Source organism: Strix aluco, chromosome 3 (genome assembly GCF_031877795.1).
Source record: "Strix aluco isolate bStrAlu1 chromosome 3, bStrAlu1.hap1, whole genome shotgun sequence".
Taxonomy (NCBI): domain Eukaryota; kingdom Metazoa; phylum Chordata; class Aves; order Strigiformes; family Strigidae; genus Strix; species Strix aluco.
The window spans coordinates 4,510,397-4,531,357 of NC_133933.1; the positions used below are offsets into that span (position 1 = coordinate 4,510,397).

The 20,961-nt window shown below is 39.2% G+C and overlaps 1 protein-coding gene across 16 annotated transcripts in view; it reads left to right on the top strand.

Moving 5' to 3' along the window:
- Positions 1 to 20,961, top strand: part of PLCB4 (phospholipase C beta 4) — a 216,958-nt gene that overhangs the window by 16,482 nt on the left and 179,515 nt on the right. For 13 of the 16 annotated variants that reach the window (XR_012622345.1, XR_012622346.1, XM_074817201.1 and 10 more), the window contains one exon: positions 6,989 to 7,045. The exons of 2 other annotated variants lie outside the window; for them this stretch is intronic. The gene's annotated coding sequence lies outside the window, so the exon portion shown is untranslated. Of the gene's footprint in view, positions 1 to 6,988; positions 7,046 to 14,142; positions 14,162 to 20,961 lie in introns of those variants that run through there. One more of the 16 variants, XM_074817209.1, reaches the window with a different exon arrangement.

The following is a 20,961-nucleotide window of genomic DNA, read 5'->3' on the forward strand; positions in this document are numbered from 1 at the left end:
GAGGAGCCTAGAGCTGAACACAATTTTTAGTATTCAGGCAACAGTATGTAAGTGTGAAACAATTCTAATTATATGTGGTAAAGATCAGCCTGAAAATTCAAGCTGCATGTTTTAATAGTTTTCGATCGAGTGGGACTTCAAAGTTATCGACTTCCCTTTAAAGTGTAAATTTTTACATCGAATGACCTAGCACAGACTAGTACTGGCTACCATCATAAGAGATTTGCTTCAATAAAGCCTGCAGCATCAGGCCCAGGATGTTTGCACAGTGAGGCTCTGTAAACCTCTGTTGCAGATGTGTAATGCTTTGATCTGTTTACTGGACGAATAAAAAAATTAAACCAACGTCTCCCATTTTTTCTTTGGGAGAAACTAGTGGACAGGAAATCTGACTAGCCATATCAGATTTTGCCCCAAGAAATTGCATCTGTTTTAAAAAAGAGGCATTGTACTTGCAGCTTAATGTTTAAACTCAGTGTCAGAACGTTATGGCAGAATAATGCAAACCGATAATGCAAATAGTTTTCTTGGGTGGATTTCAACTCCTGTGCTAGTATCTGGTAGAATATATTTACTTTTTTGCATTGAAACACAATGCTATTTTCATCACAGTAATTCCACTTTTAGCTAGGTGGTTGCAGCCAGATTCATAGATAGTAATCAGAATCGTTTTAAAATGTATCTCTGTTTATTACAGTGTAAATTTTTTTTTATACTTTATATTATTCAGTGACTAAACATGTTTACTTTGAACGGGATATGTGTTCTAGGTGGGTAGAGGCAAAATAAAAGTGTGTTTAAGCCAGCTGAAATTTAATTTCAGCTCTGTACATCTTGTTGAGACAAGAAAAGCTGCTGGCATTTAGGCCTTCCAATACGTCATGAAGTGACCAGCAGTCAGATTCTCCTATGGAATTAAAACAAATTGGAAAGCAGAGTGAGAAAGAGGAAGAGAGATTTGTATGAATTAAATGTCTATGGCCTGTGGTTTGCCATCCTCTGTTGCTTTTGTTGATAATGTCTGGTTATGTAAACTTCTTCCCACCACCACCTTCTTGAACTTGCAGCAAAGCAGTTTTGTGTGGTGTAACATCTGCTAGCATAAAAACGGTTGTAAATATACTGCTGCATCTTCACTGTGCAGCCCAGTAGGAAGGGAAGAAGGGATGGAAAGGAGTGTTCTCTAGAAGCACAGATGGCTTCAGTAATTAATAATGTTTTGTAAAATAGCTTAAAAACACCCCCCCATGATTGCCAAAAAAGGGACTGTATGAAAAAGCTGAGTGCATCTATTTGGTACATTTGGAAGAGTTTGCTACCATTAAACTTCCCTGGAGGAACATATCTGATATGATCAGCTCTCCTATGTGTTACGGGACAAAGAGCTTTGGATAAAATGGCATGCCCATTCTGTGTTTATTTTGCACTGTGCAGTGTATCTTGCATTATAACCAATATGTAATTATCTCAGTCAATATTCAAGGGGAAAAATAATGCTGCTTAATCCCTTTCTCTTGCTGTTATGGAGGACTGGGATAGTAAAATTGTAGATCAGAACATGCTGTGTTGGAGTTGCTGGCCTACATTTCAAAACATGAATGCCAAGAAACAAGCTCCCAGTGTCTGGAACACAGGGCACATCCCAAAAAGAGTCACTGGGCTGCAGTAGGATTTCTGTGATCATGCTGAGCTTTCCCTGGAGACTTTAGATAATTGCATTTTATCTTAATGATTCAAAGTACTGGCAGCTGGTGACTTGCTGGCCTGAAAGGAGGATCCATCCTCTTCCCATCTTCTCACCTGCTGCATGTTCCCCAGTGCCTGCCCTTGGCTGTATGTTGGAGTCTGGGATTGCCTCTTCATTTCTGTTTTCTTTGGATATGGTGAGACACTTCTAAACTTTACTCTTACTTGGAATGCATTTTTTGATGAAAATAATTAATTTCATTGGCCCAGGCAGAGTAAAAGCATTTACCCTTAATTGAACTGGATTCTTTGTAATGCTATAAGTGAAGTCTTGGATTGTTAATGTTTTCATCGGCAATGAGTAATTTTATAGATTGAAACCCTCTTAAACTGCAGCATGATAGTTTTGGTTCCAGAGAATTACTATGGGTGACCGTAAAAATAGAACACTTCCCCCCCCCCCCCCCCCAAAAAAAAAAAAAAGACTGTCCTGAAACACAGACAAAACTACCTGCAGAAACTTTAGGATAGTATATAGTTGTTACATCCAAGATACCCTGAAATTCTGTGACTTAAATTGCAGATTGTGTTTGTTTGCATACGATGAGAGTTTGTGGTAACTGTTTTACATTGTGTAAATGCTGCTGCTGTTTATTGCTTGGATTAAATTATGTGGTTTTATCATATAAATATAATTTGTTCGCTGTAAGAAAAAAAGTCTGAAAGACTTTATTACTTACAAATAATTTTGAAGGGTGCACTTAACAATTGATCGATATGCTTTTCATAAAGTAGAATTTCTGGGCTCCAAATTATTTAGATTCTCTGGAAATAATCTGCCTGTTTCAGGAATTCAGTGTGCTGAGTCTTGCTCAGCAAACACCACGTACTTTTACTTTTCACTTTAGCTATATGCACCCTGATCCTGAGACTTGACTCATGGCTGAATGGCTGGAGTCAGAGGTAGGACTAGTATTTCAGTGTGTATTGTGTGTGGCCCTAGCAGCAGGTTGTATAGTCTACTTGTTCAATAAGTTTTGGACTTAATTCAGTGAAGCAAAACGCAACAGTCCTTAATAAAAATGTATGTATTTTATGAATGTTATTTTCATCATGGTTTTCCTTTGGCACAAATGGATTAAATGTTGTCTGGGGGTTTTTTTACTGTTTCTGAAGTTACTGACCAATAACTGTGTCCAAATGTGTATTTAGCGGCTTCTTTTGTCTGTGTCCATGCATCATATTGTCCAGTTTTTATTTATTTGGGAACAGGCAACCACATGCCTCAGAGTCAGTGCCATCCAGGTGAGTATCAGTGAAGAAAAGGTGCAGAGTTATCTGGCAACCGAAGAGGCTGCTGATCTTGTGGATTAGTATGTGAAACGCTCCAGAAAGATATGCCAGAGGCTCAAATTATGTAATGCTTTGAGCAGGAAGCCACTGAATTGTGTGCAGAGTGTGTCACCAGCAACAGACTGATGTCCCTGGCAAGGCTCCACTCCAGGAAGGAGCTGAGGTTTCTCAAAGGCTTCAAATGAGAACGAACGATTTAACAGCGTGGCCCTTGCTAGAGCAGCTTGCCCCATTGAAGGCAGGAGCTGGCAGCACACAGCCTCGCTGCCTTCTGTTAGGAGGCAGGGTGCTGACATAACATTGTTTTGGGAAATGTGGTTTCCCATCCACAAGTGTGTACCAGCTGGCACCATCTTATCAAAGACCTACTGTTAAAGTGATTTCCCCCCCCCCCCCCGGTTTTTTTGTTTTGTGTGTTGGTGGGTGCTTTTGTGTTTTTCTGAGTTTGGTTTCTGGTTTTTTTTTTTTCCCCAGATCCTGAAAAAAAATTTACAAAGTAAGAAAACTTTAGAAACTGTGTCCAGATTGCTGTATAGGAAATCTAGGTCTGAAAAATATTAAAAATTGTGTGTCTAAAAATAACTAATAAACAGATAAGCTATGGTTGATGTTCCTTTTTGGCACAAAATGAGTGAAGGTTTCGTAGGTAATGACTGTTTCAGGCCTTATTGACGGGCTGAAATTGTCATGTTTAAGTTAAGTTTCTAATGGTCTTCTTTAAATTGTGTACTTGTACTTTACTTTTAATTATCAAAAATTAATTTAATTATAAAAATCAGGCAAAAGGTCCTTATTGGAATTCTAAAGTTTCAGTCTCCCCGTGGGTAACTCAAGGAGGTGCTCTTCATTTGTAGCCAAGTGTCCATAGATGGACAGTTATAGACTTCTAGAAGTGTGTTCCTGTCGGGTCTTTCTCCCTGATCATTTCATAGAACGACAGGTGAAAAAGAAACTTTTATGTTAGATCCCTGTTGATGAAAATTTGTCTTCTGCTTTAAAATAAAAATAAAAGAAAATAACCTGTTGTCAAGCCTGAAATCTTGATGAAGGCTGTCCATCCTTTTGAAGGATTATCATGATTTAGCTGGGGGTTTTGAAAAATGAAGTCCTTTCCTAGTAGGTTACTAAGGGGTTAAGTCACATGGAGAGAGAGAGGAGGGGGCAACCCATAAGGTATATTTGAGGTGATAGGAAAGTTCAGGTGACTAGGCAAGAAACAAGTCTTGCCTTACTGAACAGTAGTTAACAAATTTGTGTTGTGGCCAGTGATGAACATTGGAACTTCAGAATTTGATGCCTCAACACCAGGTTAGGTGTTCAGTTGCACTTGAGATCCTGTGGTTAGGTGTGCAGGAAGTGAGGAACATAAAATTAATGATCCTCTGCAAAAAAGTAGGTATCAAGGTACTTAAGACCAGCTTATTCAAAAATTTAAAAATTACCGAATTTAAAAATTTTTAAAATTTTTTTTTCTTTGGAACAGGAGAGAAATTAAAATTGTAGAGTTTCTCTATTTTAGCCTTTAGAACTAGCTGTGAAATAAAGGCTAAACGTGAAGCTGCAGCTGCTGCCCATTACCCCTTCAGTGGTTAGGTTACTGGGAATTACGGATTGCTCAGTGTTTCTGCCTCTGTAACTGAGACTTGACTCTGGCTCTAAGTGTTTCCCTCAAAGAATTTGCAGTCTTAGTAAAAGGCCATTGGAGATTTTGAACACAAACAAGCTTCTGAAGAAATACTTAACTGGTGAAAAGAAAAAAGCTTTTGGTATTTGCATAACTAAAAAGAAACCGATTTTTTTCATTAAATTATAAGATTGTACTCATCTGTTTACATGGAACATGAGAAATTTCAGAGCCCAATGGCGATTTTACTCAGAAAGCTGTAAATGATTAAAACTAGTTGAGAAACAGATTCTGTTTCTGTTATGTGCATTAGGTATGGCATGATGCTACTGATTCCAGTGGAGCTGTGCTCGATTTTACGCTGATGTAACCGTGTTGAAATTTGACCACAATCTGCAAGAGAACGAAAATATCTGAGGTGTATATCTCATTGCAGGCTAATAGAGTGGCTTGTATGCTTGAAAATATTTTTGTAATGTCTTTGTTTTTCCAACAGAAACATGTTTTGAATAATGAGTTTATTTTAGCATTCAATTGGCTTCAGTTGACCCCAGAAATAAGTGTAAGGACACTTTTGTGTGCAGTTGTGAGGTGGCCGAGACCCAGTGATGTCTTGTCATGTAATTATGAGCTGCTGAGGCCAGCCTGAAAGTGCACTAGCAAAATGAGTTTGAGACATTAAAAAAAAAAAATCAAAAGCACTGTGTAGTCTTTTACTAGACGAGCACACTGTCAATATTTAATGAGAACAAAGTACCTAGCCATCATCCCTCTCAGAGTTGCTATTTACGTTTTGGAAAAAACTTATGTTTTAATGGAAGTTTTTGGCAACTTTGGGAGAATTCAACAGAACAGCAAACTATTTTCTTTAACTGCTCTCATTGCTGTAGTTGTGATTGCCATAGTTCTCAGTCCCTCTAGTATACTACTTGGGGCGTTTAATGCACCGTGAGTTTTCAAGGCAAGCGCTAGACCTACGACATGCTCTGACCTCTCTTGGCTGAGACACTTGTTTTCTAGAACCATTCTGTTTCTTACCTTGCTGAGACTTTTTCCTTTTTATTTCTTCTGTACCTCATAAAACTGAAAAGGTGTTAGTTCAGATTTAATCCTGAGTATGCGCCTAGCGGATGCTCTGAATTTTAGGCTGCCATTTATTTTACTTTAAAGGAAAAAAGATGAAGCTTAATGAAAGAGCAGAAAATACAGCTTCTGTCCTAGTGTGCAGGAGCTCTTGATAGAGATTCATTTGAAAGAGTTGCAGTTAATTTCATATTATTTTCAGTGGCGAACACACATGTTATGTTTTTCTTTTAAAACATCTTATACATCAATTTCTAATCTAAATTTGGACTTGACTTAATATTTGAACACTCTTTTTGACCTTTTCATTCCAGTTTCTGTATATCTGCTGCTTTGCTTGTTGAGTGGCTGTTGTGCTCATGTCCATTTTAAGCTCTTATACAAATGACTTAAATACAGAAATCAATTGGTTTTGTGCCTTTTTAAAAAAAGGGGAAAAACTAACAATAGCAAAGCAGTTGGTATTACCGATACAGGTGTGACAGCCACAGGATCTGTACAAGTGCTTCCTCAGAGGAAGCTTGGGAAGAGGTCAGCTTTTCCTTGAAGCACTCAGCTTTATGATGCACAGAGTATATTGTGGAAGATGAAAATACTGCTATGTCAGTAGGACCCTGCTGTGACCCTGTCTCTGCCCTGATGTCTGGAGCTGAGGCAACGCTGTGAATCCCTTTCCCCACTTGTGCTGCCAACCCCTTCCCCACACAAATAGGGGGAAAGACAGAAGAAGTGGACATCAGTGAATTAGCTGATGCTTTCATCCTTCTAAAGTGTTGGCAAAAGCAATGGGAGAAGTATGTTTTAGTACTAACAGTGTCATAATTTACTTTTTACTTAATCAGGCATCTCTCATCCCAGCTTTATATACCTCAGAATATAATAGGTTTTTTTTGCTCTGCTCCTGACACTGCTCCATTCTTGGTCTCCATTGTGTAGGATTACTCGCTGGTTTTAAATGCTTGGAAGAGTGGGTACCACATGTTAGTTTCACCTGGAGCTATGATGCTTTTGCGTATATAACAGACAGAAGAGAATTTCAAAATAAAATGAACTTCAAACAAAAACTCATTGAGTGTGCAATATTTATGCTTGCTCTAGTGTACATACTCTGATCCATAACGAGAAATTATTTCTGGGAGAAAAATAAGGTCTTGAAATAGTTCACTGTGTTTTTATTAGGTAATTAAATATTAGTATGCACAATTAAGCCTTTTCTTTTCTTTCTTTTTTTTGGGGGGAAAGGAGGACATTCTCTACAATGGAAATGTCTACAGAGTAAAAATTTCTGATTTTCAAAAGGTATGTGGTTTTCTGTTCTTTTAACATTTTCATTTTTTTACTAATTATTTACTTAAGTTTAAAATGCTTTAATGTTTCAATGCTGCAATGTCCATATTAGTAGAATGAGAAATGTATTTTGAAAAAGCAATGGTTGGAGTTCATGAGAGAAGTTATTAGAAATGTAGGTTGTAACTGCAAATTCAGTGTGCTGTGGTCTCCTGAAAACCAGATACTCTGGCACTAAGAAAGAAGTGTGTGTGTGAGGATGATCAGTGACACAGATGGGGGTATTCTGGGTCCTCAGTGGCCTCAACTTTTTGTAGTAGCCTAACATTCTGGGAGGTAAGGGTGAGTAATAGACACATCCTTTCTTTCCCCCCACCCTCAGGCCTGACTAAACTACAGTGATAATGTGGAACCATTCTTAACACAGCTGCAAAGGCAATTTGAGTGCTCTAGTCTCTGTGTGATTCCAGCAGATTCTTCTCACCTCAGATTTGTGGAAAACAATTTCTTTTCTGGTTTTTGGTGGTGGTTTTTTTTTTTGTTTTTTTTGTTTTTTTTAATTCTCAGGATTGGGTCACTTGCACACTAATTTACGTTCACTCCATACATACTCCTAGTCTGAGTATCCTTGTCTTCCAGAAGCACCAAACTGGCACAAAATTCCACTTGCTTTAGCATCCAGGCCTTGAGAAGGCTCAAAAGAGTTGTTGAGGCAAATGCTTTTTTCTCACTAATCCTGAGCGAGACCTCAATTTTGCCCTGTTGGTCAAGCCATTCAGTTTAGCTAAAGTGGGTTCTTTGATGCCTGCCCTTACTGCAGAGGAGCAGAGCACTGCACATGCAATTTGAGTCTAGAACTTCATGCACTATTCTTTCTATTGAAATTTTTGTAAGTGACTATGATGAGACAGTGTATTTACTTTTTGTTGTTGTTCATATAAAAATGTATCTAAATTCACATCAGAATTCCCTGATATAATATGAGATGATATCTTGGATGAGGATTACAATTGCAGATAGATCTCCTCTAGAGGGATCTTTTGCAGGAAAATTTCAATGCAGAAAAGGTCATCGACACCACAGGGTATGGTTGCGTTGCTTGTCTAGAATTTTAGAGTTAGAATTAACAGTATAATGACTGTAGGCAGTGCTTTATGTACGTCTAACCTTGGCATTAGTCAGTAAAACGCACTTCTGTTTTCCTTGTTTTTCACTTTTTGGTTGTTGGTTTATCCCAATGCTGTACACCACAAGGATTTGGGAATTTGCTGCACTGTGACCTGGTGTTCTATCACAATTGGTTTGTTTATTTGTAACTGATAAAAATAATACTTCTGTGGGCACAAGTACAGTTTGCTAAAATCATTAGACAAAAATTAAACCTACGTTGGCCAGAAATAGCTTTCTTGGAAAGTAGAAACTACTGTAAATATTTTTAGAGCAAAAGTCTGAATACAGATGGTGCTAACTTCTTATCCAGGTGTAAGCAGTAGAACTTGTACTAGAGATTTAGAATGAAATCACACCAGTGACAGAACTGCTGGGATAATTGGCTCATTTGTTTAAAAAAGTAGGGGATGAATCAGTTTACCTTGAATAGCTATTGCATTTGAACATCTCACATGCTTTTAAAATAAAACTACATAATAGAGGGAGAAGCTACTACGTATGGAGTTAGGTGAAGGAAGTTAGGGATGTTGCTTTTCATTATCCACTTGGACCCATTTTTAACCATTTAAACATAGCATGCATAAGGATGTGCTGTAGGTTTTACATGCCATCTTCAAAGTCAAAGACTTCAAAAACTTTTGGAACAAAGGAAAAGCAAATTCCAGAACTTCTGAGTTTACATCAAGTAAATATGAAGAGAATTTGGCTCAATAACAAAACAAAAATAGCCCCAGGCAGTCACAATTTGTACACTCAGTTTTAGGGTCTGTGAGCAGCGTAGCGTAGTTAATACTAGTTACAGTGAGAATGCCTGGGAGAGGGTTTTTTGGGTAGCAAGCATGCTAAAACATCATATTATTAAAGATAAGTGAGACCATCATGCATTATTGTCTGTTGCATTACAGTGTGATTCTAGACAGTATTTCCTCAGGAGATAAGGTCAGCCAGTGTGTCCTTATAGGTTTATTCTGTTTACGTAGTGGTGGGAGGACAGGGGTGTTCAAATGGGAGATGTTGCCTTTGTCGTAACACATTATTACCTATAATCATGCTCCCTTTGATGCCATCAGGAGCTACAGGAACTTTTTGACCCCTTTCCTAATCTTAAAGAGATTGAGCTGAAATGAGAACTAGCCAAAGAAAACCTTTTTAATAAACTATGGTTTCCAACACTGTTGGAAGGAAGAAGTGCTGAATCCCTGTCAAAGTTTGTATTGTTCACTGGGCATTCCTAACTGGAATAATAATTAAAACAATGTACAGATCATCACAGTTACCTCATTGATTTTATTCATCACCACTTTTTAGTTGACTTTTATGGAAGTGAAATAAGATCCCTGTGGTATTTTTACAGGTTAGAATTGCAGAAGTTTTTGTAGATGAACGGACAGATTATTTGGCATGTGTATTTTTGATGAAATTACCTGTGCTCTTGTGTGGGTTCTCGTGTGTGACTGTATCTCTGATGGGGAGCTAAGAGCAGCATTCACCCTAGCCTCATTATTAACCCGAAGGGGATTATTAGATATCACTGTATCTTGTGCTTAATAAGAGCCTGTGTTAATCCTAATTATGTGATTGTGTACTTTGTAATTAAAAAAAAGTATATTTACATGGAGAGATGAGGAAAGGCCTCAGTCTCTGATTTGGGTACAGCCCAGCCTCGTGGAAAAGAGAGTCTGCTAATAATTTTGTTTAGGATTTAGCAGCACACTGGAGCAGTCGCTGGTTGACTCTATCCTGTAGGCAGACAACAGTTGAATTGGACTGTGGTGAAGGAACACGAACGTTTTTCTCGAAGTGCTGACTCCACCTTGCTTTGAAAAATTTGAAATACCTTCCTCACTGAATGAAGGTGAAGGGAGATGCAAATTAGAGCCATCACCAAAGATAAGTTGAACTGTTAAAAGAAAGTAGGGATTCCCGCTACTAAAACATTGTCCATTAATGTGGTTTAAAGGTGTTATTCCATAACTGGATCCTCAGCCTGGAGTTCATGAGCACCGAATAGACTACTGGCTAGAATCACAAAAGGAGGGCAGCAATATTAGGAGCTAGTGTTAGGTATATTTATCTGTGTGTGTGACTTTCTTTTGTTTCTCTTTTACCTGTTTCTATTATCATAGAATGGTTTGGGTTGGAAAGAACCTAAAGATCATCTGGTTCCAACCCCCCCCCCCCCCCCCACCTGTGGCCAGGGACACCTTCCACTAGCCCAGGTTGCCCAAAGCCCCATCCAACCTGGCCTTGAACGCTGCCTTGTTTGCACAGTCCCATCTCTCCGGCCTGTCCATGTCCCTCTGGATGGCACATCCCTTCCCTCCAGCGTGTCGACTGCACCACACAGCTTGGTGTTGTCGGCAAACTTGCTGAGGGTGCACTCGATCCCACTGTCCCTGTCACCAGCAAAGAAGTTAAACAGCACAGGTCCCAGTACTGACCCATGAGGAATGCCACTTGTTGCTGCTCTCCACTTGGACATCGAGCTGTTGACCACAACTCTTTGAGTGCCAGTTCCAGCCAATTCCTTATCCACCAAGCGTTTCATCCATCAAATCCGTGTCTCTCCAGTCTAGAGACAAGGATGTCCTGTGGGACAGTGTGAAAAGCTTTGCACAAGTCCAGGTAGATGATGTCAGTTGCTCTTCCTTTATCCACCAGCACTGTAACCCCATCATAAAAAGCCACCAAATTTCAGGCAGGATTTTCCCTTAGTGAAGCCATGTTGGCTCTCACCAGTCACCTGATTTTTCCATATGCCCTAGCGTAGTTTCCAGGAGGATCCACTCCATGATCTGGCTGACCACAGAGGTGAGACTAACTGGCCTGTAGTTCCCTGGGCCTTCTTTTTTCCCCCTTTATAAAATGGGGGTTAAGTTTCCCCTTTTTCAGTCAGCAGGAACTTCAGTGGACTGCCACAACTTCTCAAATGCGATGGATAGTAGCTGAGCCACTTCATACACCAGTTCCCTCAGGACCCGTGGGTGCATCTCATCAGGTTCTATAGACTTGCACACCTTCAGGTTCCTTAGATGGTCGCAAACCTGATCTTCCACAGCGGGCAGTTCTTCCTTCTTCCATTCCCTGCCTTTGCCTTCTGTGTCTTGGACGGTGTGGCTGGAGCCCTTGCCGGTGAAGACTGAGGCAAAAAAGTTGTTGAGTACCTCTGGACTGCTTTCTCCATATCACAGGTGACCAAGTCTTCCCTTTCCTCCTGGAGAGGGCCCACATAGTCTCTGTTCTTCCTTTTACCACTGACGTACCTATAGAAGCTTTTCTTGTTGCCCTTAATGGCCCTGGCCAGATTCAATTCTATCAGGGCTTTGGCCTTCCTAACTGATCCCTGGCTGCCACGACAGTTTCCCTGTATGCCTTCCAGGCTATCTGTCCTTGCTCTGCTGTGCAGTCTGTAGTCTTCATTAAAACAAAAGTAGTTTATCTTACTCTTAGAGTTACATTAAGGATAATATCAGAGTACTGGCAGATTCAGGGTCGGAGGTCTTATGACAGAGGTAATGAAAACGGTGTCGTCCTTCTAGGGCATGTAAATAGTGTTTGTCCACCCTGCTGTATATTCCAGACTGAAACCTGTTCATCAAGGGGTCTGTGTGCTCTGATGGACCCTGGCAGGGTGGGGGCAAAGGGAAGAGCAACTGAACCTCAAGGTGGATAGAGGGTGGGGGTGAAATGATGTAACTTTGTCTTGTATTCAAGATCATCATTAACAGATCACTTAACCATATAGTCTTCCCTTCCCCTTGTGATTACAAAATACATGACAGGCTCTTCTAAAACCTAGGTTCTTCAGTGTATTGAATCACAGAATCATTCAGGTTGGAAAAGACCCTTGGGATCATCGAGTCCAACCATCAGCCCTACTCTACAAAGTTCTCCCCTACACCGTATCCCCCAACATCACATCAACTGTTAAGTTGAAGCTTAACAGAATATGTCTACTATGATCTTTAGTTGAAGCAATTACTGGTTTTGCTTTAACAGCTGAGGGAGTACTTGGTAGATTTGCATGACTAACTTCACATTTCTGGGGCCTCCAAAATAGCCATATAGCCACGGATGGCATCTTGTAGCTGTGAAAGTACTGCAAGTGCAAACACAAACACTGTTAATGTGGTGCTGCTCACACCAACATACTTGTAAGAATTATCTACTGTAATTTCTAATGTTACGCTGCTTGCTTGCTTTACTCGAAAAGACCAAACCTTGACAAACTTCTATGTAATCTATCTGCTACAATCAGAAGTATTTTGCACTTGTTTCCCTTATGCCAGTGTGGATCTGTGCTAACTCCATCATCACACCTGCTGAGCATATTCATATAAGCACTGACATAACTGAGGATGGGTTTTAGTCCTAAAGTATTTGCTTCCTGGTAATTATATGGCACATGGTAACTGCTCCCAAAATAGAAGTGACACTTTATAGGGAAGAATAAAGAAAAGTTGCCTTCTTGTTAGAGACGAGTGCAATTTGCTCAGATAGCTATTCTCAAAATAAAGAGGTTTTTAATCCCAGCTTTAGTCTGTGTCCTCACTGGATTTCTTCTTACTGTCCCTGATAAGCACAGCAATTAAGATACTTTGTGTGGGTATTCTCCACCTGAGTTTTGCTCTGTAGCATCTGTTTTGGCCATGAATCCTACTAGTGTTTTCTTAATCGGGTCCATTGAATCCTACAGCCTATCTGATTCTTTATACATGTTATCTCTGGCTTCTGGAAATTGAGTTTTCAGGTCTGAAAAGTTATCTGCTGTTCATAAGCAACATGCATAGCTTACTTAAGTGGAGTATACACTGACTTTCCCTTCAGATGGACAATGTTTTCTTTATAAAAGTTCTCTTATTCTTAGCACATTTCTAGGTCAGGAATGCTTAAAATATCTTCTGTCATTAAAACTTGGAGTCAACAGTATAAAACAAAAATAGAGAGGCAAAAGAAAAATAAATGAAGCTTACTGCATCCAGATGAAGCATTGTTTTCCAAACATTCCCTGCTGTCTGTGATCATGTAGTCTTTGTACTTTCCTTTGAAAGACTGTTCTGTTTAATTACAGCGAAATCCAGTGATGTGTAGACCTTTTTGGTGAGAAATGTGAGCATGGAAGGAGCAGAAAGTATATGCTGGCAAAGGTCTCAGACTGGGAAAGGTTGGTGGCTCAGAGAGGAGGCAGAGCTCTGGGAGCTAAAAAGTGATAACAAAAGCATACAGATAATTTATGGCAGTAGTTACTGTCTCAGTTGTCAGGTTCCCTGTAGTTTCACATACATTTGAACTGACACTTCAGATAAGGAAAGTAGTCCCCAGTCTCACTCCCAGCCTTTATTTTCTTGTCCCTGGATGCTTGTTCACACCAAAAGCCTGTGTAAGTAACTAGTGAATCAGGTAACTGATCTGGCTGAAAAGTAGACCTGCTAAGTAAAATTCTAAAAAGTTATTTTTAACCCAGAGAACAGAAGGCTCGGGGAGACCATATTGTGGCCTTTCGGTACTTAAGGGGAACTTGCAAGAAAGGTGGGGACAGGCTTTTTAGTAGAGCTGGTTGTGACAGGACAAGGGGTAATTCTTTTAAACTAAAAGAGGATAGACTTAAACGAGATACAAGGAAGACATTTTTTACCATGAGGGTGGTGAAACACTGGCACAGGTTACCCAGAGAGGTGGTAGATGCCCCATCCCTGGAAGCATTCAAGGCCAGGTTGGATGGGGCTCCGAGCAACCTGATCTAGGTGAAGATGTCCCTGCTCACTGCAGGGGATTTGGACTAGATGACCTTTAAAGGTTCCTTCCAACCCAACCTACTCTATGATTCTATGATTTTTCAGGTGAATCAGTTTTCATTTGTGCTGGCAGAGCAGAGGATAGTGGGGAAAGAAAGTGACTGGTGGACTTCTGGAGAGGACTCTTGATGTCTACCAGACTACTGCCTCAAATTGTTCCATGGTAGGTCTGTCTTAAACGATGCCTGAATTTTCAGACATTCTAATGCAGAAAAAGGGAGGAAACAAATCTTGGCTACTGTATATTTTGGTTGGTTGTGACATGAGTTGTCTTGCACTGAGGAATGTTGTTTTCTTTTTTCTGGGTATTTCTTTGACTGCCTTGTAAAACTTTCCCCTTAAGATTTATTTGCCACTCCCCAGGAAGGAAAGACTATTTGCTTTTTTTCAAAAAGGTATGAGAATGTTATATAAGGAACTAAGCTAAGGTGTTATTTTATTCAAAAATTGTATTTCATCAGTGCCCAAAGTTAGAACCTTGTTCTTTTAAAATGTGTGAAGACCTGGTCTTGTATGCAAAGGTGGACAATGTGGGAAGAAGTGGTCAGAAAATGAGGCACAAAATGACAGCTCATATTGTTAGGCCTCAATAAAACCTGAAGAAAGTGAAGTTTTTGCAAACCATTTTGTTCTGTGCAGGCTCAGCTCACTAAGACATATCGGGTGCTTTGTGGTTTCCCCTCTCCCCCCTTCTTTTTTTTCCTGGGTTGATTTCTTCCTTAGTAGTGAATTAAATCGGCTCCAGGAGGAAACCAGAGCACAAGAATCTGCTCTAACTAACCAGCAGGAGTACACGTCTGGAAGTGGAGAGGGTAGAGTAGAAAGGAGTGGAGGGAACTATTCCCTTTCTAGTTTCTCAACCTAAACTCAGATGGCATGACAGTGCGAAAGCTGAAGGGCAGTGGTGGGCAAGGCAGAGACGGTGAGTGACATTCCCATGTTCCAAGGGATTCCGTTACAGACAGGTCAGTGGGAGTTTTGCACTGACTTCAACTGATGCCAAGCATATGAAAAAGAGAGAAATGGAGAGTGAAAGAATAAGCAGAACAATCTGGGAGGTATGGGAGGAGCTGCAAAACCAATGAAGCAAGATAGAAGAAGTAGGAAATGTAACAGTAAAACTATCAGATATGGAAAATACATGTGGTGGGGAAGAAAGCAAGAAGTGATGTGCACAGCTGTGTTTGGGCAAAATTTTTTATTCATTTCTGACTCTCCTCACTCATTCAAACTATCCACCAAGCCCTACGACTGATACACCAAGATTATTTGCCTAGTAGATATGGTCTTTGAAACCAACATGTCTTCTTACGCCACGTAAATAGTGCATTCATCTTTAGCTCTTATTGTTTTCTGGTGAGCCAAGAAGATAATTACTAAATTATTGCCAGAAAATGCATTGTATTTGGAAAGGATTTTTTTTTTAGTTTCCTTCCAGTATTTTCAACTTCTCTAAACCCCAAAACTATGGAAAATTTCACAGGGATGTTTTCTCTAATTACAGTCGTGGTCTCGTTTAGAGGAACAATGCTTGGTTGAGTGTTTAAGAAAACAGATTCTAATCAAAGACAAAACTGTGCATCGTCCTGTGGCTTTCCCAGAACCTGCTTTTGTTCTAGTGTTCATATCTTTATCTGTTGTAATTTTGTTGCTCTTAAAATGAGTATGGCATTAGAGAACAGGGTGTGTGCATGTGTGAGATGCCTATGGAGTCTGCCCTACTGGCAGCTGTTTACCTAAACAAGTCCTTTTCGATCACCATACCTGTGAAAACTGGAATCTGAGATGGCATATGCTCTTCCACATCAGAACGTTTTCTTGCAGGCAGTGGCAAATCTGTGGCAAATCAAATTTGCATTCAAAGCTTCATTTATAATTATTGTGGTTATTATGATTTCCTCTTTCTCTGTGTACATCCTTTTAATCTACTAAGTGTAAGTTTTCCAAACTCGACAGGTTGCATAAGCCAGAAAAGTAGGAAATAACTCCCAAAAGAACTGCTGCCAGATCTTTGAAGCGCGTATTGAGTTATTGGATCTGAAACACAATGTGTAAGAGTTGCTTTGCCAAGTTTTGAAAGATACAGTATGTGGAGTGATGAGACTGCTGTCTAGGTATTTTCTATAAAACAGAGGGAAAAGACAGAGAAATATGGAATGTTGTTTATTGCTTAACGACACATTCTTCTTTTCAGTTGTTTATATTTTTAACTGTTGTTTCTTCTTTTCAAAATTAATAAGACTTGTTAAACATTACACTGAAAAGTAGCAAGTAAACCTACTTAGATTTCATAACTGCACTTTTTGCTGTTTGATCTATGCCAGACTGAAAATTTGGATTGTAAATAAGATCATTATGAGATCTTTTGCAGTCGGGGTTAGCAGTTGGGAGCACATCTCTGGAGCTGCTGGATATTACAAGTAATTCTTGTGCTGATATATAGACTGCTTTTTCAAGATCTGCCAAGTGCTTTTCTCGGGCATTTGTACATTTGGAAGACTTTGACCATTTATACTTGTTTTGCAGTGAGTGTTTTTATAAATGGTCTGATGATCAGACTCTTCTCATACGAAGGAAGCGGTGCTTCACTTAACTCATTAAGCTAGGTCTAGATGGTCAGATGTGTATATCCAGCTCCTGTTTGCAAGCAAGCAGGTTGCTCAGTCTGACAAAAATTCATTCAGTCACTTTCTTCTTGCTGAGCTATATTTTAGCCTTGAGAAAGCAACCCCGTCTTTCCTTCTTTAGAAGACCTTGTGGGAGGAGAAAAGCCAGTTAACCTAGCTATTAAAATATTTGTGGCTTGTATTTGGTTTGAATTTACCTAGGCTGAGCAGCTAGCTCTGTGAATTCAGTGGGTCCTTTCCAGCAAAATGGTCAGGTATGCCTGTCTCACGTTAGTACTTGGTTACTCTGTTCAGGTTCTTTCTGAACCTTTCTCTTTGAAAACTAACTAAATCTGTTTTTGTATTTCACCTAGTAGGGTGTGCTTTTGCACATGTTGAGCCTTACGTGTAGTCCACTAAGCAATTTAACTCCCTCTCTGAACGGCAAATCAAATATTATAACTTGGGTATTAAAGAATGTGGGAAGTTTTTTGTTCAGATGAACTGGAACTTGATTTTGCTGAATTTGAAGCTGGTACCCATCTTTCCTTTAAAACAGTTCTGCCTCCCTTAACTCTGAAGGATTCATATCAAACATTGATATGGTAATTGGCTGTGGCTGTGTTGGAACTAAGCAAGGTGAAATCTTTAATTAGACATAGTGTCTTTTATCAGACCCAGTAATATTGGGGGGGGGGGGACGGGACACACAGAAAAACATTTGGGCATACAAGCCTGTCTACAAGTCGTCTGGGTCTGTCTGCCTCAAAACTAGTTGGCTTTTTTCTATACAGGCCTTTGTGGCCTGCCTCTGTGCAAATGCATTTGTTCTTAAGGATGTAGGAAAGCAACTAGCAAGATATTTTAAAACGTCTAAAAGATAAGCTTCTGTAAGTGTTCTTTAAGTTACTACTTTTGGTTTAACTGGCCTTTTTCTACTGTCTTAATTGAGCGATTTGTTGCCTGGACTCTTGAATATATTTACTTCTTTGTATATTGTATATAGACACAATAGACACAAAAGGTAAACTGGACAGTTTACCTTTTTAAAATGTTAAGTAGTTGAGGCAGTTCCCAGATGAATATTTTTAAGGAAATCAAAAGCTTTCCACTCTTCGTCACTGATATATCAGCATGGGGTGTCTTCTATTGTCACATAAAATTTGGAATCAGGTTGTCATTATTAATACTCTACTTTTCTGTGTTAATCTACAGGTGCTGCGTAAGTGTAGTAAAATATTTTTACATCCACTTTAATGTCCGTTTCATCTTAGAACCATAGAATCTTGTGAAGGTTTGCAAATTGGCAAGAGCATAAATGGGAATCAGACCCTAAGAACTTGCTTCAAAAATTATTATGACCAAAGCAAAGATATTACAGCAAATGCCTTTTAACTATGAGGTAATACAGCTAAAGCAACGCTGTACGGAATGGCTAATCCGTAAGAGCTGCAGCCTATTCTGTGATGTGGGAGCACACGGTTGTGTCCCAAGTAGTCCTTAATGGAGTTTCTTTTACCCTCTAGTGTGATTCTGCAGCCTGCCAACTCTTATCTGTTCATCCAGTGGGATCCAGGGAGGGCTTTAAAAAGCCAGGGCTACCTGTGAAGAGATTGAATTCGCCTGGAAGGTTTCCCTGGTTCTGTGTGGTATGGCTTCACTGCTGTCAAAGATGCTTTGCAAACAAGATGCCTGAGGCTGGTGTTGCTAAAACACTCTGGCACGCCTGATGCACACGTGTAGAGCTGGGCACACCTGGGTAGCTGGAAGAGGCAGTTGTCTTCTGTCAAGTTAGTGTGTCCAGGAGCTTTGGCTGGCTGTACCCTCTCTGTCCCTTCTTGTCTTGGTGGTCTACATTAGCTACTGAACCTTGGCAGCAGGTTATACAGGACAGCGGGTAACACAAGAGCAGGAAATGATGCTGTTGAATCTGCTATCTGTTGTGACCTCAGCAGAATGTACTGGAGTTAATATTATAAAACTAAAACACACCCTGTTTGACAGTTTATTGCCTACCCTTATATGTGATCTTTGGATCTTTGTGCCTTTTTTTTTTTTTTTAAAGAATTGTGTCCAGAACAGAAGGGGTTTGTGTCTGTATCTGAGTATGTTTGCTGGCGCTTGATGTCACTTGATACAAACAATACGAATTTCAGTCAAGTGGTTAAATGTCAAAACAGCTTCCCACATGTGTTGGTTTACTGCCAGGGAAAGGTGAATGTTCAGCATAAATGCTGTATTTAAACACTAATCAAACATTTATTATTGTTGAATAAATGACCTGACAAGGATGCAGTTGAACTAAAACGTACAGGTTATATTTCATGGAAGTGAAAAGCTTTATTAATATTTGAAGAATGGCTTTAATTAGTCTGACTGTTGGTAGGTGTGTTCATTTTCTCAATGTACATCCGGTATAGCGTTTTTCACCAACTTATAATTGGCAGTTTCCCATAGGAAATAATCATTATTGGTATTATAAAAGCACTTTCTATCTACCACATTTGGGAAATGAAAGTTTTGCAAAGGTCAGAATAAAGTGTGCCCCCAATTATGCTAATAACTCATATCACAAATGATCCACTGAAAGGTTTAATAGCTTGGTAGTCCTCTTTAGATTTTCTTAGAACTGGAAGAATTAATATTACATTTTGACACTTTACAGAAAGGTGAAAAAAGAAATCTTACTTCTCTTCAGCTTTTGAAGTTTGTACCTGAATTTCCTTAGGCACATCTTGAATGTTGGGTGGGTTTTTGTTTTGTTTTGGTGGGTGTTTTTTGTGTTGTGATTTGGGTTTAAGAATTCTTTTTAAAAGCATTTTGTTCCACTTACTTCACTGTGAAGTTGGTATCTTTTTTTTAAGGACCCCAGGATTGTGAAAGACACCATGTTTTGACATTTGGAAATGTCTATATGCTTTCTTTGGACTTTATAGTATAGTCTAATAAACTTAAATCCTCTTGCTAACTGGAATGTGCTGAAATAATTTAAAATAACCTGTTTAAAAAAAGTTATTAAAAACCCCGCTCAAAACTAGGTTTATAAAGCAAACTAAATTTTAATTGTGCTTTTTACCTGTCAAATAAAATTTCCCTTGTTTCCTTTGAGAGGGATATTGCACATCTGCACAGTACTCCAAAGATCTGAGTAACTAAACCATGTTTCCCAAACATCGGAACAAATCTTCAGGATATAATTACTTAGAAATTATGTGATACTGGATTTTCTCACTGATGTAACATGTCCATCAGACAGATTTCCTTTGAACCAGAAGGTCTGTCTTGCTTGAAATGGCTTGCTCTTTTTGCAGTTTTGAGGTTAAAACATCAGTAAAAGGCTAGATGGAATAATTTACTCCTGAGACTGATTATCCTAATATCCCCACAGTTACTGTGCATCTACTGACTTGTTAAAGAACCCATTAAGAGGGCAGTCTGAAAGCTAACATTTGCAAATGTCTCCAAATTGAATTATAAATGTCTCTGGTAAACAAAATGTTTGCTGCACCGAGGTCTGGCTGTATCAGGTACGTGTGTTTTGTAACAGACTTTGAAAAGATAGAAAAAGCCATGAAAGAAATAGCTCGGATTTACTCATTTCAATTTTTTTTAAGTGTAAAAACATTTTTACTTATACATGTTTTAGTTTAAAATATTTTCCTTTTTTCAGTGAAGTGTTTTCTGTAAGCTTCAACAGAGATGTAGAGGGTTTATTAGTCTTTTTAGATGAGGTGTAAATGAGGAATATTAACATGTATGGAAACTGAAATAGAGGGTTGTTAGAAATTTGCATACACGGATTTTATGAGCTATATTAGGAAAGCTGCTGGCTTCTGCTTTACTGAAGGTATTGTTTTGCTTTATGTAGCCATTAGGGTTATAGCAGGACTACCTTCATAGAATGTCTGTTAAAAGAACATCCCTTTATAACAATTTTTCAAAAACCAGTACTAGCAAGGCCTTTCTCCTGCAAACGTTTCTGTATTAGCTTCATTCTGGTGCAACTGACCACGCTTGTAAATAAAGATGAGGATGGGAGCAAGCTGTTGGTAGGCTTAAACTTGAGTCTTGATTATGTCCTCCTGCAAATGTTTTTCTGGTTTGGCATTTCTTTGTTTTTTCCTTGTCAGTTGTGATACATGCTTAATACTGAGTGCAGAGACCCTTAGTCTGTGCTTGCTTTTTATACTTAAGTTCTCTCCATAGGCAAATTACTGTTCTTCGCCATAAACGCCTCAGTTCTCTGAGGGGACATAATTAACTCCAGTCAAGCCAGTCCTGTTTTACCTAGAAAATTACTTCTATGCAAATACACATAATCCTGTGTGGAAGGGATAAAGGCAAATTTGACAAACTT